This window comes from Ovis aries, chromosome 3 (assembly GCF_016772045.2).
Source record: "Ovis aries strain OAR_USU_Benz2616 breed Rambouillet chromosome 3, ARS-UI_Ramb_v3.0, whole genome shotgun sequence".
Taxonomy (NCBI): Eukaryota; Metazoa; Chordata; class Mammalia; order Artiodactyla; family Bovidae; genus Ovis; species Ovis aries.
The window spans coordinates 196,287,143-196,313,883 of NC_056056.1; the positions used below are offsets into that span (position 1 = coordinate 196,287,143).

A 26,741-nucleotide genomic window follows, 5' to 3' on the forward strand; every position below is an offset into this window, starting at 1 on the left:
CATGGCATCTGGTCCCATCACTTCATGGGAAATAGATGGGGAAACAGTGGAAACAGTGGCTGACTTTATTTGTGGGGACTCCAAAATCACTGCAGATGGTGATTGCAGCCATAAAATTAAAAGACGCTTAGTCCTTGGAAGGAAAGTTATGACCAACCTAGATAGCATATTCAAAAGCAGAGACATTACTTTGCCAACAGAGGTCCATCTAGTCAAGGCTACGGTTTTTCCAGTGGTCATGTATGGATGTGACAGTTGGACTGTGAAGAAAGCTGAATGCCAAAGAATTGATGCTTTTGAACTGTGGTGTTGGAGAAGACTCTTGAGAGTCCCTTGGACTCCAAGGAGATCCAACCAGTCCATTCTGAAGGAGATCAGTCCTGGGTGTTCATTGAAAGGAATGATGCTAAAGCTGAAACTCCAGTAGTTTGGCCACCTCATGCGAAGAGTTGACTCATTGGAAAAGACTCAGATGCTGGGAGGGATTGGGGGCAGGAGGAGAAGGGGACAACAGAGGATGAGATGGCTGGATGGCATCACTGACTCGATGGACATGAGTTTGAGTGAACTCTGGGAGTTGGTGATGGACAGGGAGGCCTGGCATGCTGCAATTCATGGGGTCACAAAGAGTCGGACACACTAGCACCACCCAGGAAGCCCTGGGAATAATTTTTATCTCCCAAGAGACAATGGGAAATGTGTGATAAGACGTCTGGTTTTACATATATGTTATTTAAGTATAGTTGATTTACAATGATGTGTTCATTTCTGCTATATGGCAAAGTGACTCAGTTATGCATATATATATATATATACACATATACATACATTCTTTTTAATAGTCTTTTCCACTAGGTTTATCCAGGACATTGAATATAGTTCCCTGTGCTGTACAGTAGACCTCGTTGTATACATCCACTGTCTGGTAGCACTTTTTGAACATTATAACTGGGGTTCATATGTAGTGAGTAGAGGCCAGGATGCTGCTCAACATGTTCCAACTTGCAGGAGAGTTTTTCACAGGAAAAAAGTATCCAGCCCCAAATATCAATAGTGCTGAGGCTGAGCGAATTCCAGGGGGAATTGCACCAGGGGGCACCTTTCAGGATTGCTGCTGCCAGTTCCCTGGTCCCTGGGGTGAGCCACCGTCAACCCACACCTCTGCAGGAGATCTTTCAAAACCAGCAGGGGACATGGGTTCAATCCCTGGCTGGGGAACTTGGACTGAACATACCGCAGAGCAACTAAGCCCAAGTACTGCAACTACTCAGCCCACGAACCACAACTCGAGAGTCCGTGCATTGCAAGAAAGGGTCCTCCCTGATGCAATGAAGGCTCCATGTGCTACAACTAAGACCCAAGCATTTAATACATAAATAAATATTTTTTTTAAATGGTGCTGAGGTTAATAAACCCTATGTGAAGACCATCATTGCCCTCTAACAATAAACTCTACCACGTAAGCCATGTGTATTATTTCTGTGGGTTCACTGTACCTGTCTACGTCTCAGCTGCCTCACAGTTAGGTAACAGTAGCTATTTCACATGTTGCTTGTCTATTTGTTTAGAACTGTTCTCGGTACCTGGGGATGGCTGTGACCAAAACATAGAAATCACTGCCCTTGTGGAATTTACTTTGTAGTGGGGATGTTTATGAAGATTAAATGAGTAAAGAGTATAAACATGGCCAGGAACAGACAAGCCCTTGAAGACATTTGTTTTGGTTATGAACTACAGGAATTGAGCATATGTTGGTGTCATCAGACAACTTGTTAGGTTCAGTAAGCTATTTAAACTGAAACAGTTCAAATGAACATGCAACCCGAAAAATGTTAAAACCTCATGTTATCCCGCTAGTCTGTATTTACTGTCAAAGAATAAAGGTGTGGTCTCTCGTGGCTCTCATCTTTCTTGTCAAGATATTCCTAATATACCCAAAACAGAAAATAGAGGAGAAAAGTCATTCTAATATAAAAGCTCCACCGAGAGAGTAGCTATGTTTTTAAGGCAGTATTTGAGAAGGTTTTTAAATAGTGACAAACAACACTTTTAAAAAATGGACTCTGCTATTCTGGAGAGTTCATTACTGAATGAAATAGGTCACATCCCGGAGCTCATTCTGAGGATCATGCTCTATCAAAGGTAAAGAATCAAATCTGTGGCACTTTTAGAAAAGATATCAAGAAATTGAGAAACAGCAACACAAATTGCTTGTTCTTTGGCATTATGCCCTTTCACTCTTTATTACTAGACATTTAATCATTTACTAGAATTTAAACGAAAGTTCTGCTTAATTCCAACCCCTATGGAACTATTTGACTCAATGATAATTGGATTTTAAAAGATCTTTTGATGAATAAGTCCACGTGTGTATAAAATGGCATATTTCCATCAAATTATACAAAAAAGAAATTAAATGACAAATCTACTGGAGATGGAGTAGAAATTCATTATTCTGCCTTATTCTTTTTCAGATCGTATTTGTGAACCAAACTGCGCCTCATGAAGGTTACTGTGCCAGAAAACACGGGTGAAGGTGTGCCACCTTAGGCAGTTCTGAGCTTTATATCAAAAGGGAAAGCTGATAAACTACAATGGTTCCTATAGCCCATTTATGGAAACAGAATTTAATGGGTTAGAATCAACTCTAAGTGGCAGGTACTGTTATATGAAGAGTAATTTAGACTGTATGACAACACTCTGAAGATTGGGAATGCTGGTGTTTTTGTCCATTTCCAGGCTTGCCAGAGGAAGCCATTTTTTGGTTCAGTCCACCCTGCTAGTCTGTTCTCAGCAGGACACTAATAACAGAGGACGTCAATCAAGGATATCCCTAAGGAAACAATCCCCCATACACTAAACAGATGCCTGAAACGTCCATTTCCAATATAAACCCCAATAAAAGTATGGGTTTAGAAAGAGGAAAAAAGATGTCTGCTAACACAGTGTTTAAATTTTTGAGTATAATGATGAAAGCCAGTTAACACTGAAAGAACTTTCATTCTTACTGGAATGATTATTTCAAAATATAGAAGGCAAAACATGAAGTATTTAGCACAACTATGAACTGAAAAATGAAATCTAGTTTTTAAAAAAATTTATTTATTTTTAATCAAAGGTTAACTGCTTTACAATGCTGTCTTGGTTTCTGCCATACATCAACATGCATCAGTCATAGGTAATTTGGTTTTAAAACTCCTGTTATCCAACATTCAGGCTACAACTTTGCGACCTTTGTTGAGTGCAAATGTAAATTTGTATCAGGTATTTATAAACAGGTGAAATGCCCTCACATTAAGTCCTTTAAAACATTAGGATTTGTCTGATTTTTGCGAAAATGAATATAGCCCCGAGAGTATTAGGCTGAAAAATTAACATGAGTCAGCACAGTACACAGAATATATGTATATTCTTTAAACCAAATATGGAAAGAAGCTATCTTAGGTTTAAAAATAAGAACATTTGAGATTCCAAGGAGAGAGGATTATTCATGACTGCATAATATGGCAATACTAACTGGTCTATCCTGTTTAGCTGGGCATCTGACCAGTCCCAAACTGGCTGCAGTGGTCCCAAACATCACATGCAGACCACAGAGTCTAGAAGTGAAAGGAAAGTCTCTGCACACACTATTCCTTTTCAAGAATTTTCCTGAACTTTTCAAGAACTCCCTGGCCATCCATGTCTAGACTCTCATTGGTCCTCCCAGGTGGCTCAGTGGGAAACAATCCGCCTGCCAAAGCAAGAGATACGGGTTTGATCCCTGGGTTGGGAAGATCCCCTGGAGGAGGAAAGGTCCACCCACTTTAGTGGGTTGAGGAATCTTATGGACAGAGGAGCCTGGCAGGCTACAGTCCACAGGGTTGCAGAGTCTGACAGGACTGAAGCACTTAGCACCCACACATGCATACAAATGAGATAACACAGTATTTGCCTTTCTCAGACTTGTTTCACTTAGCATAATGCCCTCATGGTCCATCCACGTTGTTGCAAATGGGAATATTCCATTGTGTGCATATGTATTGCTGCTGCCGCTGCTAAGCTGCTTCAGTCGTGTCCGACTCTGTGCGACCCCACAGACGGCAGCCCAGCAGGCTCTGCCGTCCCTGGGACTCTCCACTCAAGAACACTGGAGTGGGTTGCCATTTCCTTCTCCAATGCAGGAAAGTGAAAAGTGAAAGTGAAGTCACTCAGTCGTGTCTGACTCTTCAAGACCCCATGGACTGCAGCCCACCAGGCTCCTCCGTCCATGGGATTTTCCAGCCAAGAGTACTGGAGTGGGGTGCCATTGCCTTCTCCGGTGCATATGTATTACGTACATACAAACTGCATTTTCTTTCTCTCTTCATCCACTGATGGACACCTCAGTGGTTTCTGTATCTTGGCTATTATAAACAATGCTGCAATGATCCTGGGTGGACAGCAGTGCACAGCTTTTTTAATTAGTGCTTTTATTTCCTTTGGATCAATACCCAGAAGGACCTGTTAGATCAACATGGTGATTCTATTTTTAACTTTTGGAGGAACCTCCATACTGTTTCCCACCACGGCTGCACCACCTTACATTCCCACTAATGTGCACTGAGGGTTCTCTTTTCTCCACATCCTAACCAACACTTACCTCTTAAAACAAGTGATGACAGTGGTTTTAACAGGTTTGACTTGCATTTCCCTGTTGAACACATTTTCAAGTACCGTTGGTCATCTGTATATCTTCTTTGGAAAAACCTCTATTCAGACCCTCTGCCCATTTTTTCAACTGAATGTCTTTTTTTTTTTTTTTTTTGGCCATTGAGTTGTATGTGTTCTTTATACACATTACTCCTTATCAGACACATGACTTGCTAATATTTTCTCCCATTGGGTAGACTGCCTTTTCATTTTATTGATGGTTCCCTTTATTTTGCAGTTAGTCCCATTTGCTTTTGTTGCTGTTTTCTTTGGTATTAGGAATTTTTTTTTTTTTAACATTTTGGCCATTAATAACTATGTACTGGCTACTTCTTAGCATTGCAATTCTCCCCTATGGGAATATTTGTTTTAGTGATGTTTTTAAAAATATATTTTGGTTTAATGAGTGACTCCAATGATTGCTTTACTATAAAATCCATTCTGTTTTTTAACTTAAGAAATAAATATTGAAATTGCTAACATCAATAATGAAAGATTGAGGGCAGGAGAAGGGGACGACAGAGCATGAGACGGTTGGATGGCACCACTGACTCATCCGACATGAGCTTGGGTAAACTCGAGGAGCTGGTGATGGACAGGGAGGCCTGCGCATGCTGCAGTCCATGGGGTCGCACAGTCGGACACGACTGAGCAACTGAACTGAACTGAACATCAGTAACAGCCAATGATTCTTCTGAGTGATATGTCAGACAGAGCAAAGTTTACTAGGTAGTGTTTTATACGTGTACCAGTGGTAAGAAGGTTGAAAATCTATCGACTTTGCACAAAGTATATATTTTAGAAAACTCTGTCCCACAGAAGAGATTTTGGTTGTCTCTTATTAAATTCAGCTGCAAACCCCCATTTGTATGATTTGCTCAGCATCATGTATTTTCCTTATGGGAGAGAAAGAAGGATTTAATTTAGTCTAAGAAAAATAGGATATCATAGTGGTTTGGCAGTTCTTACTGCAACCCTGTCAAGCAGCCAGTATCATGACTCGGACTTTTTCAAGGGCCTCATACCCACAATGCTGTTAGATTGGAGCAAGGCAGAGAGATGTGTGGACTATGGAAGTGATTGTATTTCACAAATTTAGGTACAAAACCAAACAGCAAACAGCTCACATGTGCATGGACAACTCTTTAATATCCTTCCACTCAAACCAAAAAGAATACTGTACATTCTCAATGTGGCCTCGGTTTCATTATACTATCAGACAATTATACTTTTCAACTTGTTTTAAAATTGAAGAGCTTTGCAAACTATCATATATAGGATGGATAAACAACACGGTCCTACTGTAGAACACAGGGAACTCAACACGGTCCTACTGTAGAACACAGGGAACTCTATTTAATATCCTGTGATAACCCAAAATGGAAAAGAATGTATATATGGGTATAACTGAATCACTGTGCTGTATAATAGATATTAACAACATTGTAAATCAACTATAGTTCAGTTAAAAAAACAAAAACTGAAGCGCCTTTACCAATAGAAATTATCATGCTATACGTGTCACTCTGAGACTCAGTCTCAAATTAGGTTTAAAAACCATGTCTGAAGCAGTGACTTAGTTGTTAAACATGATTTTTATTTATTAGTTATTACACCAATTGGGTCTATGGTGGTCGAGAATAATTTTTAAAACACTGTTACATGTAAAGTTGATTAATGTCTTATGCAGATAACTATTTGGATTTATTTTCCTTTAAATAAAAAGGAGAAAAATGCTATGTTGAAATCTGACTACCACAATGACTGTTTCTGCAATTTATTTTTAAACTGAAAATATGCTGGCATGGAAAATTATGCCTGCAATTAAAGGCAGTGTTTTAAGAACAAAAGAAAACACTGAAAGTGCCGTGTCTTTTCTTGAGAGAAATGGAATTCTTGAGCCTTAGTTATGTGAATAACCACTGAGTTAGCAATCGAAAAGATTGCAATTTTTTTTCTTTCGCGAAACATGTAAAGTATATATTTCCTTTCCCCACATTTAGTTCTAAATGCCATTTGCCTTTAACTTCGAACTAACTGCTTCCAGACGTCCTGCTAAAACCTCAGTGATTCATTTACCCACATCTCCAAATTTTCCTTCCAGCCTTAACTCTTTATATTCTCTCCTTCCTCCTCTCATCATTTAGGAAATGGAGCATCTCAGATTTCTTGGGGGCTGGGAGTGGGGAGGGGGTAAGGAACAAAGGAGGCACCCTCTCTGATCCACACTCCCAACAAGAAAAATAAAAATCAGCACCTAAATAGCAACCACCACGTGACGTCACTTTTGAGTGCAGCTCACGCTCTCCATCTGAGCCTGCTGCACTGGAAACTTGACCAGCAATCCTCACATAGCCCCTCCGAGGTATGCATTACTGTCTTCACGCTACATGTGAATAAACTGGGGCTCACAGCCTCACTTTTCTTCTCCATGTGTCAGAAGCCACAAGGAGACCTGGTCCCCAAAGCTCCAGTTCCGTCCTTTTCAGTCTCCTTTTCCCTGCTTTCAACAGCTGCCCCTTCTTGACTCCTCACAGCCAGTGAGACTTCTCAGTTCTGCCTCACATCTTCTCCCAGGTTTCTGCTCAATGGTAACTAAAACACAACACAACACATCTCAACACTACCCTCTCCTTGCGCACACCGTGAACACGTGCCCTCCCCCGCCTTCTCCTGTCTCACTGCCTAGCATCGCCCCAAGGTTATTCCCACCTGAAGCACAGTAATGAAACCTTTACTGATTCCAACGGAATTTTAAACCCAGCTGTTTCTTTTCCATCTTCTTATTCTCTACGGCTTTGCAATCATTCTCCTCTCTCAGTTGCTCAGACAACATGATCACAATGTAAATGTAACCTCGTATTTCCCTGAGCGTGGGTCCCAAAGAATTTAAGCACAAATAACATCAATAGTAAACAATGGAATTTTCACAAAAGCATCCAATAGGAATTGAAAACTTTGCTTTTCCCACTGGGAAAACAGGAGTATGATGTTAATGCTGCAAGTACAAAGCTGAAAGCATTATAGACTAGGAACAAAATAAAGGAAAAAAATTTCAAAATATGAGATTCACATACAAATTCATGTTTTAGTTTTTTGTATTTACAGATGATTTCTAAATCATCTTCTGAAAAAAAATTCCTAAATAAAACCAACATACTAATTTAGAATCTACAAAATAAATTTGACAACAGACTTTAAATAATTTTTGAATTAGAGAATAATTCAATTAACACCATGCTAGTTATGAAGAAAATGAACCCAGCATGTTAATAACTGTTATCCATCCTGAGTTTTATGAGACGGGTACATTTTAGACCACTTAATAAATCACATTATAAACAAAAATGCTTAAAATAATTTAGATAATTGTCTCACTTGGAAGTCATTTGAGTGATTCTTAAGAAGCTTTTAAATAGGAAGGTTAAATGACACTTTATGGTTAAAACAGAAAAAGGGCTCTTAGAATGTACAAACTAATTCACCAGAGTCATTTTCTGTCATGCACTCAAGAATCAAGTGACATTTCTGGTTGCTATCCAGAAATTACCCTAGGTAAGAAGCTCGCTAATGGCATCTCCATCACTGCCTTAGCCTAGGCTCTTAAGTCTCCCAAGGCCCTTAACAACATCTGAATTCATCTCATTATAATCAGGATATCCCCCATTTAGAGCATCCTCCACTGAACCTCAACTTCCTTCTATAAAACAGCAGCTGAAACCAGAACAACAACAAACCTTATTCCAGAGGGCTTTTGAAAGGATCAAGTACCTGGTAGCACCACCACACGTTACCTAATAAAGCCCTCTGCTGCTGCTACTGCTGCTAAAGCCCTCACTAAATAGTAAATAGCCGACCTTGAATATGACATATGGACACAGGGTGGGCGAAAGGGGAGGACGGGACACACTGGGAGGGTAGGACTGACATATATACACTGTTGCTTAGTTGCTCAGTCGTGTCTGACTCTGTGTGATTCCATGGACTGAGGCCCGCCAGTCTCCACTGTCAGAAGGGATTCTCGAGGAAAGGATACTGGAGTCGGTTGCTATGCCCTCCCTCCAGGGGCTCTTCCCAACCCAGGGATCGAACCCAGGTCTCCTGCACTGCAGGCAGATTCTTTACCATCTAAGCCACCAGGGAAGCCCAAGAATATTGGAGTGGGTAGCCTTTCCCTTATCCAGGGATCTTCCTGACCCAGGAACTGAACCAGGGTCTCCTGCATTGCAGGCAGATTCTTTACCAGCTGAGCTACCAGGGAAGCCCATATATATTTCGCTACCGTATATAAAATAGATAGCTAGTGGGAAGCTGCTGTATAGCACAGAGAGCTCAGCTTGGTGCTCTGTCATGACCTACAGGGGTGGGGGTGGGGGGCGAGCGTTCAAGAGGGAGGGTATATATGTATACATATAGCTGATTGACTTTGTTGTACAGCAGGAACACACACAATATTGTAAAGCAATTACACCCCAACTTAAAGAAATAAATAATAAACATGAATGTGCTAGCAGAGTGAGGTTTCCTGAAGAGAAGTCAAATTACGTCACATCCTTGCTTTAAAAAGTTGCTGGCTCTCTGCCCTATGTTTAATGTGAAGTACACCTATAATTTAATCTAGACTGAGGAACCTGATAATTTGACCAAAAGTTAAAGTTTACTGTTGAATGATGTATGTAAAACCACACAAGAGTAAAAATGAGCACAGGGTATATACTCCAGTGATTTCAAAGAATGCTTATTTGAAAAAGTAGTCACTTATTTCAAAAAACTATTAATTACAAAAGTCTAATGGAGTTTTAAAATAAAACTAAGCAGAATTCCAACTTAGGAACATGTCGGTAGTCAGAAATATTCTTGGCATTAAAGACCAGTATTGTGGCATTAAATATATATATATATAAACCTAAAATTTCCCTAATTCAGACAACTCTGTTGCTCCCTAATGAGTACTAATTAGTAATATTTTATTGTAACATATATTGAATGGAGGATTACTACACCCCTGGGATGAAAGTGAACAACAAATTAGAAAAAGAAGAATTTAAGCACCATCTCGTTTGCTTTTTTGGGTGGTTATACACTACTTTAAAAAGCTAACCTAGTTCAAAATAGGTTGCAAAAAAGATCCAATTATTGTAGGTAAAACATTCTTCCCAACAGAAAAAGTTGGCAGACTAAGAAGTTTTTCAAATTAGAAAAAAAATTAGTAATTATTGAATTTTACTATTGTTCATTAATCATTTTCATACTGTATGAGCTTTACCAAAACAACCACTTCAAGAATAAAAAGGAAGCTATTGATAAGTCAAATGATACCCCTATGCAACAAAAACATTTTGTTAAGAAATGGTATGCCTTCAAAATGGCTGCATTTTCTGTGTAACTTAAATATTTTCATTCACTCAGTATGAGACAGGCACTGATGACGCTTGGCCTTAATGATATTCTTATAAACAAATAGGAGAAATAACTAACCAAAAACGAGCCCGATTCGGGACGGATCTTGCTTAGAAAGGGGAAGAGCCGAAAAGGTGGTCCAGAAGCGGCTGCCCCTTGAATTGAGCCTCCATGGGATCAGCAAGAATATTCAGATGTGACCAGAGTTTAGCACAGATGGAAGGGAGGGGGCACAGAAATGAGACTGAAAACCCAGGCTTTGAGTGACAATATATTTACATGATTTCCAGGTGGCACAGTGGTAAAGAATCTGTCTGCGGATGAAGGAGACGCAAGAGACGTGAGTTTGACCCCTGGGTAGGGAAGATCCTCTGGAGAAGGAAATGCCAACCCACTACAGTATTCTTGCCTGGAGTATTCCACAGACAGAGGAGGCTGGTGGGCTACAGTCCATAGGGTGGTGAAGAGTCAGACATGACTGAACGCACACACACACACACACACACATTTATATATATAATTTCGATTATGTAAGTTTTGATGCAGTGTATGTGTTCCATTGTTAGGTTCTCTGTCACTTCAATTTCAAAGGAATGCATTTTTTTTAATCTCTGAAAAGGTCCAAAGAGTAATGCACTTACGTGATGCACACAGCACTTTAATTAAGGCTCAGTTTCGTCAGCAAATCATTATCCCTAAGTACTGAGAAATTTCTCACTTACAGATGAGGCAGATCTGACAAAGATCTGACCTAGAATAGCAGGCAGGGCCCACTTTCCGCAGCAGAGCCCCAGACACAGAGAGCAGAGCCAGCGGTGAACTCCGACGGCCACTTGCGGCCACTGTGATGGCCGAGTGCTACTCAGGATATGCTTCCTTCTAACAGAGTGTGAAGCCACTGCACGCTATCAGATGGTTAGGATAACTAGCAGGTTTTCATCATCACAGTAAAGATTAAAACTCTCTCTTGAGTCTGAAAGACTCAAGATATTCCCCTCATTCATTTAACTTGTGTAATCAATTCATTTATTCATGCTCAAACATTCATTAAATATCTATTATGCACAAGAAGTTTTGTACTCTCCACCACTATGAAACAAAAATATAGTTCAAGACTATAATGGGCTTCAGAATACTGTTCCATCTGAGTTGACCAAGTCAAATCTCAAACTTGAAGAATATCACAGTCATATTTTACCATCAGGCTTCAGTATTGTTTGGAATGAGTTCCTCAAAGAACACCTAATTCATGAACAGACAAGTACTTTATTCCCAGTGCTTTAGAGTTGAGTCAGGCTTTTATGTCAATTTCAGGTTATCCCCCTGACCCCGACCCCAAGCTCTGCTCATCCTCCCTTCTTTTGTCAGATTTAATTTCCTGTTCATACAAAAAAGTTAAAGTAGCTTCTCTTCACTTGAACTCTAGTGGCATTTAGGCCAGTGACCTCTGAGGTCATAATGCCTCAAAAACATCATTGTTAAGAATGCATATCCAATATATTTCAATTCATCTTTACTACAATAAGTTACTGATTAAAATATAGGCTATTTTAAAACCATGTTAAAATAGTTTAAGTAGATTTGAGAGAAATTTTAAAAGCAATAAAAATATTAATGAGTTCTCTATATACTTAAAGCTTCTAGATTTGGGCAGAATTTGAAAATTCTACAACTTATGAAAAAACTGGATCTTTAATTAAGCCTGTCAAGTCAAACAAAACGAAGCTGAAACCCTAGTTCTATATCTCTCTGTTTCTAAAAATATAGAAGCATAATGTATTAGGAGTCATAATAAGGCAGTTATTGATATTTTTGTACATCTGTATATAAAAACTGATTTTGATCATTTCCTCTCAATAATTATCTTATTCATGTAAAAGAAAATATGTGCAAATAGTTTCATTCTTTATTTGCTTCAAAAAACTGATGTGAAAATATTCAACATTATCTACATGAATTTCTATATTGTCTTTTCCTCAAGTAGACATACAAAGTAAAAAGTGACTGTTCTTTAAGAGAAAACTTTGAAAATTCTCCAAAAGACCTTGAAATAACAAGGCTGCCATTGAACATGCAAGAGAAGAATTATGCCAGAAATGATAACGCCTAAGATTTTTAAGGCTTCAGTTTATTCTCTATAAACAGTATGAAATAAAAATAATGTCATTCCTTTACTCGAAAGGGAGGGGGAGAAAAGCAAAATATAGTTACTCAAACATACACACACACACTTTTACCCAACCTTCTGAAACTAATGATTTCAAAACTAACTCAATTTCTATAGTGCAATTCAAAGACATGAATTAATATTGCAAAAAGAAATAAATCTTTAAAAGGCATGTTGCCATCCTTTATAATCAAAGGCAGTAGTAACTTACTGCTCTTAAATTTTAGGCTCATAAATGAAGATTCCTATTTTGAATCACATTGCTGAAATAACCCCAAATAATTAAAGAATTAAAGAGCTGTTTCAGCTAATTGTTAATTAGTTCAGACTACTGATATACTTTTAAATAAAAGTATTATGTAATGAGTACCGTTAACATCTCTAAAGGAACTTCTGAGAATTATTCATTTCTTTCTTGTGACGTGAGAAACAAACCAAAAAAATCAAGTTTCTCCTCTGAGTAAGTTAAAAAAATTAATAAAATGAAAATCCTCAGGCTTTCAAGCAATTTGCAACCACTGTGCATTTATGTAGCTTCAAGTTAAGGAGAGACCAAAAGGAAGATTACCTCTTCAAATGCTTTAGCCATTTGAAAAAACCTCATAATGTAGTTACATTTCTCTAAGAATACAATGCTTCAGTTATAGAAGTATTTATAATAAGGAAATCCTGGCACTAGGGCTCTAAAGCTTACTTACCACAGGCTCATTAACTGAGAAAAGAACTACTGCTCATTTAGCCATCAGCTATTTATTATTACACATTAAAGTAACAAGCATTACTCACCAGCCTCCATCAAAATTACATTCAACTACAGGCAGAGGGGATGCGGGAAGGAAAAGCAGACTCTGACTCTGCTGCTTTGTCTTGAGCGGCTCCCAAATGAGCGCCCTGGGGACGGAGCCCTCAGGAAATGCACTGAGGCCGTCGGACCGCCTGCCACCCTGCCAGTCTGACACCGGACTGACGTCACGCCCCAACATGTCACTGCAGCCGCAGATTGAGGCAGCTTCGCTAGAACAGTTTGTTGTGATTCTGTACGCCTTCCAGCCAGAAGTGTAGAATATGATTTCAGTTCCCTTCAAGTTGGCACACAGCACAGGGTAAAATACCAGTATACGTGGCTGCCAACGGCTTGTGAAGAGTGTTGTGAGGATTTTTAAATAACCTTAGCTCTCAATAGACGTTTTCTGTTAAAATTATAAGAAAACCTATTCAAGTGATTCCTTTCGAAACATTTTTTGGGGTTGCTGTTGTTTTCAAAGTTGATCCGTGTTTCAAAAAATTCAACCAATAAAAGGTACAAAGAAAGCTAAAATTGTGACCTAAATGGGAAGGGAATCAAGACGGAGGGAATATATGTATATGTGTGGCTGACTCACTCTGCTGTACGACATAAACCACACAACACCGTAAAGGAACTAGAGCAGTAGTGTTAGTTGCTCAGTTGTGTCCGACTCCTTTGCAACCCCATGGACTGCAGCCCACCAGGCTCCTCTGTCCATGGGATTCTCCAAGCAAGAATACTGGAATGGGTTGCCATTTCCTCCTCAAGGGGATCTTCCAGACCCAGGGACTGGTAGGCGGGTTCTTTACCAACAGTGCCACTTGGGAAGCTCTAAAATACTCCTAATTTTAAAAAAAAAAGTTAAAACTGCCTTCAGTTCTATTACCTAAAATGATGATGATAATAATGATAACGATTGATCACATATTATGTCAAGCACTTTACAGTCTCAGCTGAGCCTCAGAACCCAACGATCTAGTATCTGTAATTTTCCACATTTTACGGAAAAGACTGAGGCACAGAGTAGTTAAGGAACTTGCCCGGCCACAATGCTAGTAAATGACTGTTGCTGTTATTTACTCGCTAAGCTGTGTCCTGTTCTTTTGTGACCCCATGGACTATACAGCCCACCAGGCTCCTCTGTGCATGGAATTTCCCAGGTAAGAACACTGGAGTAGGTTGCCATTTCCTCTTCAAGTGGGTCTTTCTTTCTTTCTTTTTTTTTTTTAGTTTTTTATTTTTAAAATTTTAAAATCTTTAATTCTTACATGCGTTCCCAAACATGAACCCCCCCCCCCCACCTCCCTCCCCATCAAGTGGGTCTTTCAACCCAGGGATCAAACCCACATTTTCTGCACTGGCAGGAGATTTATTTACCGCTGAGCCACCTGGGAAGTCCAGTAAGTGACTGAGCAGGACTCAAAACCCATACATCTTATCACTAAGTTATACCATTTAGCAGGAAAGATACCAGCTGTTAACATTCTGGTGAACAATCTTTTTGACCAGAGTTTGTGTATATAAACACATATTTATTCAATATAAGGAAATCAAACTATCTATGTTGTTTTGCAACCCGCTTTTTAAAACTCATTAATATGCCATGGTCAGTTTTCCACGTCAGTAACTATATTCTTAACTTTTCTGTTTTTGATGGCTGCCTATCACATTGATCTAAACCTAATTCCTACTGGACACTTAACTAAAAACTTTTTGTTAGCCTAGATACCTTTGTGCTTTCTTGTGTTTATCTGTGCAGGGTAATCCTTAGATATGACGCAGATAGGTCAAAGCATGTGTGTGTTCTCAACATCTGCCTCCTTGACACTCCAAAAAGAGGTAACAACTTATATTTATAACTTAATACGTTATATTTCTTTCCCACATAAAGGATACCGACAATTATTTTTCTTCCTTGCAAATCTAACAGAAAATACAGCTTTAATTGTGTGTGTCTGTATGTTTTAGTTGCAAGTGAGGTTAAACCTTTCTTCATGAGCGTGTTCACACAGAAGGCAGTCCAGTTAATGTCTACAAGCATGTAAGGTCTAGAGTCAGATGACTCTAAGAGCATCTCTTTTTCCAGTAGTTTTAAGACCACAGGCAAGTTACTTAGCCTCTCTATGCTTCAATTTCCTTATAGGGAAAATAAAGATAACAATTCAATCCTCACGGGATTTTTGTGAGAATTAAATGAGGAAACCCATGTAAAGCAATTGGAATCGTGCCCACCACGTAACAAGTGTTTAATCAAATGTTAACTCATATTTAATGACCAATCATATCTCTTCTGCATTTCATGCCCTTCAACCAAAAAGTGATTCTTAATAAGACTTTTATAACAGTCTTATTTTTATAAGATGTACTGAAAATATCTTGTTAGCACGCTAATGACACAAAAATGTGAAGATACCTCAAAGTGAGCTGTCTTACAATTAATCTAGCATGTAAACATAACCAGTACTAAAAAGAAACACTCCTTTCGTATGAAACTGCAATAACAGAAATTTAAAATAGCATTTCAAGTTGAGAAAACAAAATTGTTTCATCACGTAGCTTGAAATATAGACAAGCAAGCCGACGCAGTTTGCTATAACCAGAAGGGTTTGCATATGTTTTTAGAATAGTAGTCAGTCATTCATGGATCTGTCCTTTTTTTTTTTTTCCAAAGTGAAGGTTTTGTGAATCTCAATTAGTCTCTGTTTAAACTTCTCACACTAAAAATGAAAACAAAACCCATTCTTGAAGACATCAAAGAAAAGTTAACAAAATAACTTTTGCTATAGTTCTGAAAGCAAAGGACAGTCCCTATTAAATGACACAAACGATAACAATCTTTAAGCACAATATATGAAGCTTAGAATGTAGTAAGCTTATTAGTCCTACCCTAAGCCAATGTGGAGAAGGCAATGGCACCCCACTCCAGTACTCTTGCCTGGAAAATCCCATGAACGGAGGAGCATGGTAGGCTGCAGTCCATGGGGTCTCTAAGTCGGACATGACTGAGCAACTTCACTTTCACCTTTCACTTTCATGCATTGGAGAAGGAAATGGCAACCCATTCCAGTGTTCTTGCCTGGAGAATCCCAGGGATGGGGGAGCCTGCTGGGCTGCCGTCTATGGGGTTGCACAGAGTCGGACACAACTGAAGTGACTTAGCAAAGCCAATGTGACCTTGTGTTATGTAATAGTCTTCAACTGTTCACATCATCAGGGCAGGCATAACAAAACACTTATAAAATGTACTAAGGAAGCTATATATTTTTCTAGTAGATCTGGCTTAGGTGTAGTCATTGTTGTATATGCTATAAAATTATCACCTCTGAAGGCAGACATTTCTGTAATCAAATGGCAACATAAGGAAATGGCACCCCACACCAGTATTCTTGCCTGAAGAATCCCATGGATAGAGCAGCCTGACAGGTTATATCCATGGGGCGCAAAGAGTCGGACACGACTGAGTGACTGACACTTAATATCTTTACAGAATCGCAGTGCCTCGGTGGTGCTCCACATGCCTGCCAAGAGAAAGCAATAGTAAAGCAGCAGAGATCTGTCAAGAGACTCTGAAAGATTACCAGGAACACCGAGAACTAACAAATTGACCAGATTACCAGGAACTCCAAGAACTAACAAGCTGACCGAGCGTTTGGTTTACAAGGTTATCAGCACCCAGCACTATTTCTCTAGGACCTGGGAGGCTCAGCCCCTCTGCCATCCCACCACGGTTTACAGGACTTCCACAGGGCAAACGGGGTGCTCGGGCAAGGAATTAAAAGGGGGAATTAGATAAGGCCCCTCCTCTCAAGGCCAGAACAGCCTGGAACTGACAGTTTACTAGGACAGAGAGAGAGCTGTAAACAGATCATTATAACATAACCTGATTTGCAGAGACCAGAAGAGGAAGTGGCTAACTGCCCGGGGGGATCTGGAAGAGGTTTAACAGAGGACAGTACATGACAGCGGAGAACTCTTTCCAGAAGACATTGCAGTTAGAGGTACCAGTAGTTGTGAAAACACAAATTTAAGATGCAATCTAAACTTGACACCTACAAAAGGCACCCAATTAACAGAGGTGGGGGAAAAGCATACCAATAGGGCAATTCTCACAAGCACCTGGTAAGATTTTGCCCTGCTTTTCCCCAAAGCCAGGAATGGTTAATTTCGCTTTTTACAATTCTGCCCACACCACATTTTTAGGACGGGAAGCTAAGGGAGATTGTGGATATATGCCCCATTGTTTGCTGGAGCTAATAAACGTCTTTAAATCAGTAGAGAAGCCTAAATCTCGATCCATACTGATTCTCTTTTCATGTATCTCTGTGCCGTAGGGCAGGAACCATGCTTCGTTAGAAAGCCACATAAAAACAGTTCAGTGAGGGCCTGCAAAGTATTTACCACCAAGTCATGTGCTTCATTCAGAACCCTCTTTAGGGCTGTTTGTGATAATCACTGAGGATTCAGTGGTGATCACTATCATTTTTCAGTTCTCACTTCACTTCTCAGTGGCATTTAAAACTCTTGACCACTCTATTCTTAAAAATGCCACCATGGACCCCGAACTATGTGACCTGGTTCCCCAGCCTTCACTTTGCAAGTCAGGCATGAATCCAAATGACTTGATCGAGCACCCAACTGTCTTTATAATTTGGTGCATCACTAGCACCCAAAGCTGAAGCTCTTTTAATAGATAAGAAACAGACCTACCTGTGTTTTTCCCGTACTGTCTCATAGTGCTGGCTAACACAAAGCACTCAAACGTCCCATCACTTGGTAACTGATTTTTATCTCCCAGGTCACTTAATGCAAAACTTCCAGGTCAGAAAAATACTACTACAACGAGAAGTCCACAAGCACATACTCAATGATGCATAGTTCTTCTAAGTTAGAGGGCAATTATGTGTCTACTTGAGACAGCGGTAGACCCATAGGGTGAAGGCTCAGTCCCACAAGACAGCCCCCACTTTAGATACCATCACAAATCCAGGTTATCTCTGCTTCTGACCCCTGGCTATAAATCAGGTTCAAATGACCATCATCTCAGGTTTGACTGATTAGCTTAAGAAGCTCACAGAACTCACAAAAACAGTTACTTAACATTTATTAATTTATTATAACGAATATTGGGCTTCCCAGGTTGCACTAATGGTAAAGAACCCGCCCGGCAATGCAGGAGACTTAAGAGATTGGGGCTCCATCCCTGGGTGAGGAAGATCCCCTGGAGGAGAGCATGGCAACCCATTCCAGCATCTTGCCTGGAGAACCCCATGGACAGAGGAGCCTGGCAGGCTGAAGTCTATGGGGTTGCAAAGAGTCAGACACGACTGAAGCTACTTAGCACACACGCATCAGGAATACTATAAAGGATACAAGTATCCAGATGGAAGGTACACAGGCATATAGTTTACAGAGGGAAAGTCCGAGTACTTATGGCCTCGTTTTCCTTTCTCTCAAATTTCCAATTTAATTAATCTTGGCACATCAGCCACCATATCTTCACAACTTAAAGAGAAACCTCAAGGCAGCACTAATTACAAAAGTAAATTAAAAATACAGTCGTGCTTCAGTGTCTTCATGGTCTTGGCTCCAGCACACCACCCATCCCCAAATTCATGGACTCCTAAGATCCTTATATAAGATGGCACAGGATGGTGTACAGCCTCCAGCATATCTTAAATCATCTGCGGATTACTTACAATAACTGATACATTGTAAATGCTATGTAAACAGGCAAATTCAAGGTTTGCTCTTTGGTACTTTTGGAATCCCCCCTGCCAATATTTTCGATTCACAGTTACTTGAATCAGCAGATACAGAATCCTTGGATGTGAAGGACTGACTTTAATTCGAAAATATGCTGTCTCTCCTAACCTCATTGTTGCTATTCAGTTGCTCAATCATGTCCAACTCTTTGCGACCCCCATGGACTGCAGCATTCCAGGCTTCCCTGTCCTTCACCATCTCACAGAGCTTGCTCAAATTCATGTCCATTGAGTCAGTGACGCCATCCAACCATCTCATCCTCTTTCATCCCCTTCACCTCCCCCCTTCAGTCTTTCCCAGCATCAGGATCTTTTCCAATCAGTTGACTCTTCCCATCAGGTGACCAAAGTATCGGAGCTTCATCTTCAGCATCGGTCCTTCCAATGAATATTCAGGACTGATCTCCTTTAGGATGGACTGGTTGGGTCTCCTTGCAGTCCAAGGGACTCTCAAGAGTCTTCTCCAACACCACAGTTCAAAAGCATCAACTCTTGAGCACTCAGCTTTCTTAATGGTCCAACTCTTACACTTATACATGACTAGTGGAAAAACCATAGCTTTGACTAAACGGACTTTAGTCAGCAAAGTAATGTCTCAGCTTTCTAATATGCTGTCTAGGTTTGTCATAGCTTTTCTTCCAAGGAGCAAGCGTCTTTTAACTGCATTATCCTCATTATCTTCTCTTAAAAGGTAAAAATCAGGCAAAGATAGTTCTATTTGCAATTTTTAAGGAATCTCCACACTGTTCTCCATAGTGGCTGTACTAGTTTGCATTCCCACCAACAGTGTAGGAGGTTCTCATTTATTGCTTGCAGATTTTTGGATCGCAGCCATTCTGACTGGTGTGAAGTGGTACCTCATTGTGGTTTTGATTTGCATTTCTCTAATAATGAGTGATGTTGAGCATCTTTTCATGTGTTTGTTAGCCATCCGTATGTCTTCTTTGGAGAAATGTCTATTTAGTTCTTTGGCCCATTTTTGATTGGGTCGTTTATTTTCTGGAGTTGAGCTGCAGAAGTTGCTTGTATATTTTTGAGATTAGTTGTTTGTCAGTTGCTTCATTTGCTATTATTTTCTCCCATTCAGAAGGCTGTCTTTTCACCTTGCTTATAGTTTCCTTTGTTGTGCAGAACTGCTGTGTTCATCGCAGCACTGTTTATAATAGCCAGGACATGGAAACAACCTAGATGTCCATCAGCAGATGAATGGATAAAGCTGTGGTACATATACACAATGGAGTATTACTCAGCCGTTAAAAGAATTCATTTGAATCAGTTCTGATGAGATGGATGAAACTGGAGCCGATTATACAGAGTGAAGTAAGCCACAGTATACTAACACATATATATGGAATTTAGGAAGATGGCAATGACGACCCTGTATGCAGGACAGGAAAGAGACACAGATGTGTATAACGGACTTTTGGACTCAGAGGAGAGGGAGAGGGTGGGATGATTTGGGAGAATGACATTCTAACATGTATACTATCATGTGAATTGAATCACTTGGGGGGTTCATGTTTGGGAATGCATGTAAGAATTAAAGATTTTAAAATTAAAAAAAAAAAAAAATCAGGCAAAGAGCAAATTAACTCACAGAAACTGAACACTCACACCAAGTGATAGCCTGAGGCAGATTCCAAACGTTCCATGAAGGTACTGCACAGGTAACCACATCGCCTGAAGTTCAGGAAAGAAACAAACTCGACACCACAAAGGAAGACAATCACTATGAGTGTCAACCCTCACTCGACAATGACCTAACAGTCCAGATATTCTTGGTTCACTGCCTTCAAAATGTTCAAGGGTTGTTCCATGCAACCAGTTAGGTTTTCTGTTAGGGCCGAAATTTCATAACACAGCAAACTCTGAAAATGCAGTTGAAAGAGCTGAATGATTTAAGAATCAGATTAATCCACAAACACCTGCTTGGGAAGGAACCAATTATAACAAAAAAGTCCTTCATACCATGAGAGCCTTCTTCCCCAGGGAGTGGTAGCTACTAAATATACTTGCTTACTAACAGGACTTGAAACCTCCTAATTTGAAAATATCTCTCAGGTCATCAGTGAGCAACTCAGCCCTTAAAGGCCAGTTAATAAGATACTGATTCAGCCATTTTATAATCACTTTAATTTATTTCTTCTGATCCTTTCAAAACTGTTTCCACTTTTTGCGTGAGATTGGTAGCTATGACTTCCTCCTTATAAACTGTGTCAGAATTTGTGTTTCTCCAAAATTTGTACACTTTTTCAGTCCAGCTCAAATGTTATCTCCTTGGAGAGATGTCCTCCAATCTCCTTCATTCAAGATGCAGGAACAAATTTCATGACCAAAAAATCTGCAGTCATACACATCTACATTTCAAAGACTCTGTCAGTACAGATGTTTGTAAGCTATTCTGCAAAATAAATAGAACATAACTAAACAACAATAAAAATATACTCACGGAAAGTGGACTAATACCAGAATGAGAGAGACACTCTAAAAGGGAACAATGATGTGGTCATTAAGACTATCTTCCTTCCCTTTCACAACTATCAAATGATGTCTCAACTTCTGAGCCAGGTGAAATGTCTGGTTATATTTATATCTCCTTTGAATATGTGAACACCCAAACTGTCTCTGGGTGTTTTCTCTTGATAGGGGAAAAATGGATTCTGAGTAGTCAATTTTTTTTTAATAGGCTCTGGAATCTTTAACTGTATTTTAACTGTAACCAATAAAATTCTAGAAAGGTTCCAGGTCAAAGTATATGCCTGCCACAAATATAGTATGGAAACTTAACTGATTTTGTACACTTTAAAAATGCAATGCTCACTAATATACATCTAATTTCCTTGTCAAGGTCTTAACTTCAATTCTGGATAAATGCATATTTTTGAATGATAGTTTGTGACTTATACTCTAGTTGCATATAGACTGATTTTCATTATCAAGGAAATCATAAACTCTAACTGGTTTTCTATAAAAGCCTGATGTACCAACAAAACATCTATTATTCAAGTACTAGGTCGATTCTACACTTAAGCCATCTGCCTGGAGGACGCATGGTCTGTTTTTGATGCAAGAATAGAATCAAACATATGACAATGTCACCAGTTTCATTATCATCAAAAGAACAGGCCTCAGAGAAACTTATTATAATGGTTGCTTTGTGCGTTGGCTTCATTAACTCAATAAGAGTACTGCTCACCCACTTGCAAAGAGGGTAGAAAAGATGCATGTTCTTAAAGGTTTTACTACCACATAATAGGGTGAAATCTATTATGGAGAGTCATAATTGAGACACAGCCTGAGGACTGCGGGGACTGCCTGGGGACCAAAGAGACTTTTAACATACGAAACTGACTCAATGAAGGGTCCTCCCAAGTCATCCTTTTCTCATCATGATTATACAACACACACACAATCAGGTGGTCTTGTGGCAACAACTCCAAGACCATTTGCCCGCCAAGTTCGAGGTATGATTACTCCCCCTTAAAAAACAAAACAGTTTTAACTTGCTGCTGCTAAGTCACTTCAGTTGTGTTCGACTCTGTGCGATCCCATAGACGGCAGCCCACCAGGCTCCCCCGTCCCTGGGATTCTCCAGGCAAGAACACTGGAGTGGGTTGCCATTTCCTTCTCCAATGCATCAAAGTGAAAAGTGAAAGTAAAGTCGCTCAGCCGTGTCCGCCTCTTCGAGACCCCATGGACTGCAGCCTATCAGGCTCCTCCATCCATGCTACACTTCTACAATTACATTTCTGGCAATGAAGGAGTACGTAATTCCTTTGTCTGTTTTTATACTTCATTTGTACAAATTCCTTGGCCTCCCAGTTTTTCCCTTTCTTTTAAATGAGAATGCCTTATTTCAAAAGTTCACTGGAAATGTTATACATACCACTGCCTAGTGTTGAAAAGAAAAATCAAACAACCTGGGCTGAGATTTAATTTCCTTGGCTATCATTAGTAGATTTTTTAAAAATTCATTTAACAAATACTTATTGAGGATATTACTTCTTCTGTAGAAGAAACATTTGCTTGGCTCCTGCAGGAGAAGTAAACAAAAAAGAACCGAAATGTCAAAACTAGTTGTTGGTGAATAACTATTAACAGCTATGGAGAAGGAAATGGCAACCCACTCGAGGATCCTTGCCTGGGAAATCCCATGGACAGAGGACCCTGGTGGGCTACAGTCCATGGGGCTGCAAAAGAGTCAGACACAACTTGGTGACTAAGTAAGAACTGCTACATAAACAATACATAAGTAAGAATATGAGATGCTCTAACAAATGGATTCTGGAACCAGCCTGTCTCGGTCAGAATCTTAGATCAGGCCTTAGGAAAACTACTGTACCTCTTCTGTGCCATTCATCAGTAAAATGGGTATAACAGCAGCATTTTCCTCATAGGATCTTTACAAGGACTAGATGAATGCAAACATTAAAGCTTTTATAGAAGTATTTGACACATAATTAGAGCTCATTAAGTAACTACACAGAGAAGGACATGGCAACCCACTCCAGTACTCTTGTCTGGAAAATCCCATGGACGGAGGAGCCTGGTAGGCTGCAGTCCACGGGGTCGCTAAGGGCAGGACACGACTGAGCAACTTCACTTTTACTTTTCACTTTCATGCATTGGAGAAGGAAATGGCAACCCACTCCAGTGTTCTTGCCTGGAGAATCCCAGGGACGGGGGAGCCTGGTGGGCTGCCGTCTATGGGGTTGTAAAGAGTCAGACATGACTGAAGCAACTTAGCAGCAGCAAGCAACTATAATTACTGTTCTGAAAGACACATGGATGAAAAAAGCAGAGACAAATGTACATGAACTTTGAGCCTAAATGCACAGAGAACAGGTAGAATCAGGAGGGCAGAAAACAGAAGAGTCATGACAAAAAGTCCTGCAGTAAAGATGACACTGCTGATGTCCGGCTCGGCCATAATGCAGTGGTTTAGAAGGTGGGTGTTCAGCAAGCTGGGGGAAGAGCAGGGTGGGAGGTGTGAACAGCAGACAAAGGAGCCTGGGTGTCACGTAGCAGGCCATGAGGAGTTGCTAAGGAGAGGGTATGATCAAAGATTAATCAAACAGGGGTTGGTCAAAGTTTGGATTTTTCACATATGCCCCTGAGGAAGTGGATTTTCCCACATAGCAATTTTGTTTACTGCAAAACAGGACTTATACTAACAAGCTCACCAGCACGAAGAGAGTATGAAGCTGACGTCTAAGTGGGCTTCCACTGTCTGGAGATGAATGAGTCAACAAATGAATGGGAAGGAAGATGAGATTTGATACTGATTTGAAAACAAGCTGACTCAGTTCATGACAAATAGGGAAAAAATGGAAACAGTGGAAAATGGAAACTTTATGTTCTTGGGCTCTAAAAATCACTGCAGACAGTGACTGCAACCATGAAATTAAGACATCCTTGAAGGAAAGCTATGACAAACCTAGAGAGTGTATTGAAAAGCAGGACATCACTTTACCAACAAAGGTCCGTATAGTCAAAGTTACAGTTTTTTTAAGTAGTCCTGTATGGATGTGACAGTTGGACCATAAAGAAGGCTGAGCTCAGAAGAGTTGGAGAAGACTCTTGAGAGTCCCTTAGACAGCAAGGAGCTCAAACCAGTCAATCCTAAAGGAAATCAATCCAGAATATTCACTGGAAGGACTGATGCTGAAGTTACTAAAGCTCCAATACTTTAGCCACCCGATGCAAAGAGCCGACTCTTTGGAAAAAATTCTGATGCTGGGAAAGACTGAAGGTAGGAGAAGGGGACGATAGAGGATGAGATGGTTGGATGGCATCATCAACTCAATGGACATGAGTTTGAGCAAGCTCCAGGAGATGGGAAGGATGGTGACGCCTGGCCTGCTATAGTCCATGGCGTCACAAAGAGTCAGACAGGACTGAGAGACTGAACAACAACAGTTCATATTCCTGTTTAGATGTTGAGTGAACATGTGCCAGTTCAGTTCAGTCGCTCAGTCGTGTCCGACTCCTTGCGACCCCATGAATCGCAGCACCCTAGGCCTCTCTGTCCATCACCAACTCCCGAAGTTCACTCAGACTCATGTCCATCGAGTCCGTGATGCCATCCAGCCATCTCATCCTCTGTCATCCCCGTCTCCTCCTGCCCCCAATCCCTCCCAGCATCAGAGTCTTTTCCAATGAGTCAGCTCTTCACATGAGGTGGCCAAAGTACGGGAGTTTCAGCTTTAGCATCATTTCTTCCAAAGAAATCCCAGGGCTGATCTCCTTCAGAAGGAAAGGAAGTCTCATGCTAGGATGGAAGTAGGAAAATGGAACGATTCTAGGGCCCTGATTCCAGTCCTAGAAGGCCTGACACTGAGGATGCTTTACTTGAAAGGGGAAACTACTCTTTAGCAGGTCAATCCCACCATAGTCAAATAGACTTCCCAAACAACACAGCTAGCCACTAAATGTTACTACAACTCATTGCAACTGATGTCACATAATGACTATGTCCCTAAATTCAGGGGTCCACGCAGCTCTGTCACCATCGCTAGACTGATGTCAGGGATATCTTGGTTCTTTGCTGTATTTCTCGTACCTGGCCCAGAATTTGTTGCAAAATAGTCAATCAAGAAAGGGTCCTCCAGTGTAATGAAGCTATGGGGAGAAGGTCTGGACCTCTCAGCAGCTATTGTTCTAGCTGTGGAGGAAGGGCTGAGATAATAAGACCAAACACAGAGAAAAGCAGCAAAAACCCTATGAGTTAAGTGCTGCTGCTGCTACTGCTAAGTCGCTTCAGTCGTGTCCGACTCAGTGCGACCCCATAGACGGCAGCCCACCAGGCTCTGCCGTCCCTGGAATTCTCCAGGCAAGAACACTGGAGTAGGTTGCCATTTCATTCTCCAATGCACGAAAGTGAAGTCGCTCAGTCGTGTCTGACTTTTCGAGACCCCATGGACTGCAGCCTACCAGGCTCCTCCGTCCATGGGATTTTCCAGGCAAGAGTACTGGAGTGGGGTGCCAGTGAGTTAAGCGTTACTGATTCCAAACCCTACTGCCACTCCCGAGTTGCATCCGTGGCTTCTACAGAGTTTGAGTATATAAACCAGCTAATTTCTCTTGCCTAAAGGTTCGAGTCCAATTTCCATAACAGAAGAGTCTGGTGTAAGACAATGTATTTAGGAGATGGCAAAGTGATTTTCAAGGTATATAAAACAGAACAGGAAAGAAAATAACAACATAAAGTCCCTTTAGGGCCTTCCCTGGTGGTCTAGTGGCTAAGTCTCCCAGTGCAGAGGGCCTGGGGTCGATTCCTTGCCAGGGAACTAGATCATGCCCGTCACAAGTGAGACCTGACACAGATAAACAAATAAAACTTTTTAAAAATCTCTTTCCTCAAATTGTAAAATATTTGCTACGTCTAAACAAAGCTGCTAAATAAACAGGGCAAAGAGAACAAAGGACAAATTCAACAATGATACTTTCACATATATTTCCTGTCTTTGATAACCAATGTTTCAGCATCAATTTAGCTTCTGAAATGTGAAATTCAAATACTTTTTTATTATCAGCAAAAAAAAAAGACCAGCAGTAATTAAGAGTTTTAGATAACTGAGAAATTTTAGACATCCGCTCTAGGCCAGTGGTTCCTAAACTCAAATTCTGGTTGCCTCAGAATCACTGGATAGCTGGCGTTTTTAACCTATAAAATTTCCTTAGTTTTACATGTAGGAATTATGAAGTATACTAAGCTGGTTTTTTTTTTTTTTCCCCCACATTTTAACAAAACATTTTCTACCTATCCTTTGGTATGAGTTAGGATGTGCTCAGTAACAGAATACTCAATTTAAAAGTGGCTTGAGACTTCCTTCGTGGTCCAGTAGGTAAGATACGATCCCTGGTCAGGAACTAGACCCCACATGCCACAAGTAAATAACCGCAGGCAATAACAAAGGTCAAAGATCTCACGTGTGGCAACCTGCAACAGCCA

At 40.3% G+C, this 26,741-nt stretch overlaps 1 protein-coding gene across 34 annotated transcripts in view; it reads right to left on the reverse strand.

Moving 5' to 3' along the window:
* PLEKHA5 (pleckstrin homology domain containing A5) overlaps positions 1–26,741 on the reverse strand; it is a 261,293-nt gene that overhangs the window by 110,878 nt on the left and 123,674 nt on the right. For 7 of the 34 annotated variants that reach the window (XM_060413347.1, XM_060413346.1, XM_060413343.1 and 4 more), the window contains exon 1: positions 13,025–13,203. The exons of the other annotated variants lie outside the window; for them this stretch is intronic. The gene's annotated coding sequence lies outside the window, so the exon portion shown is untranslated. Of the gene's footprint in view, positions 1–13,024; positions 13,204–26,741 lie in introns of those variants that run through there. 34 annotated transcript variants of the gene reach the window in all.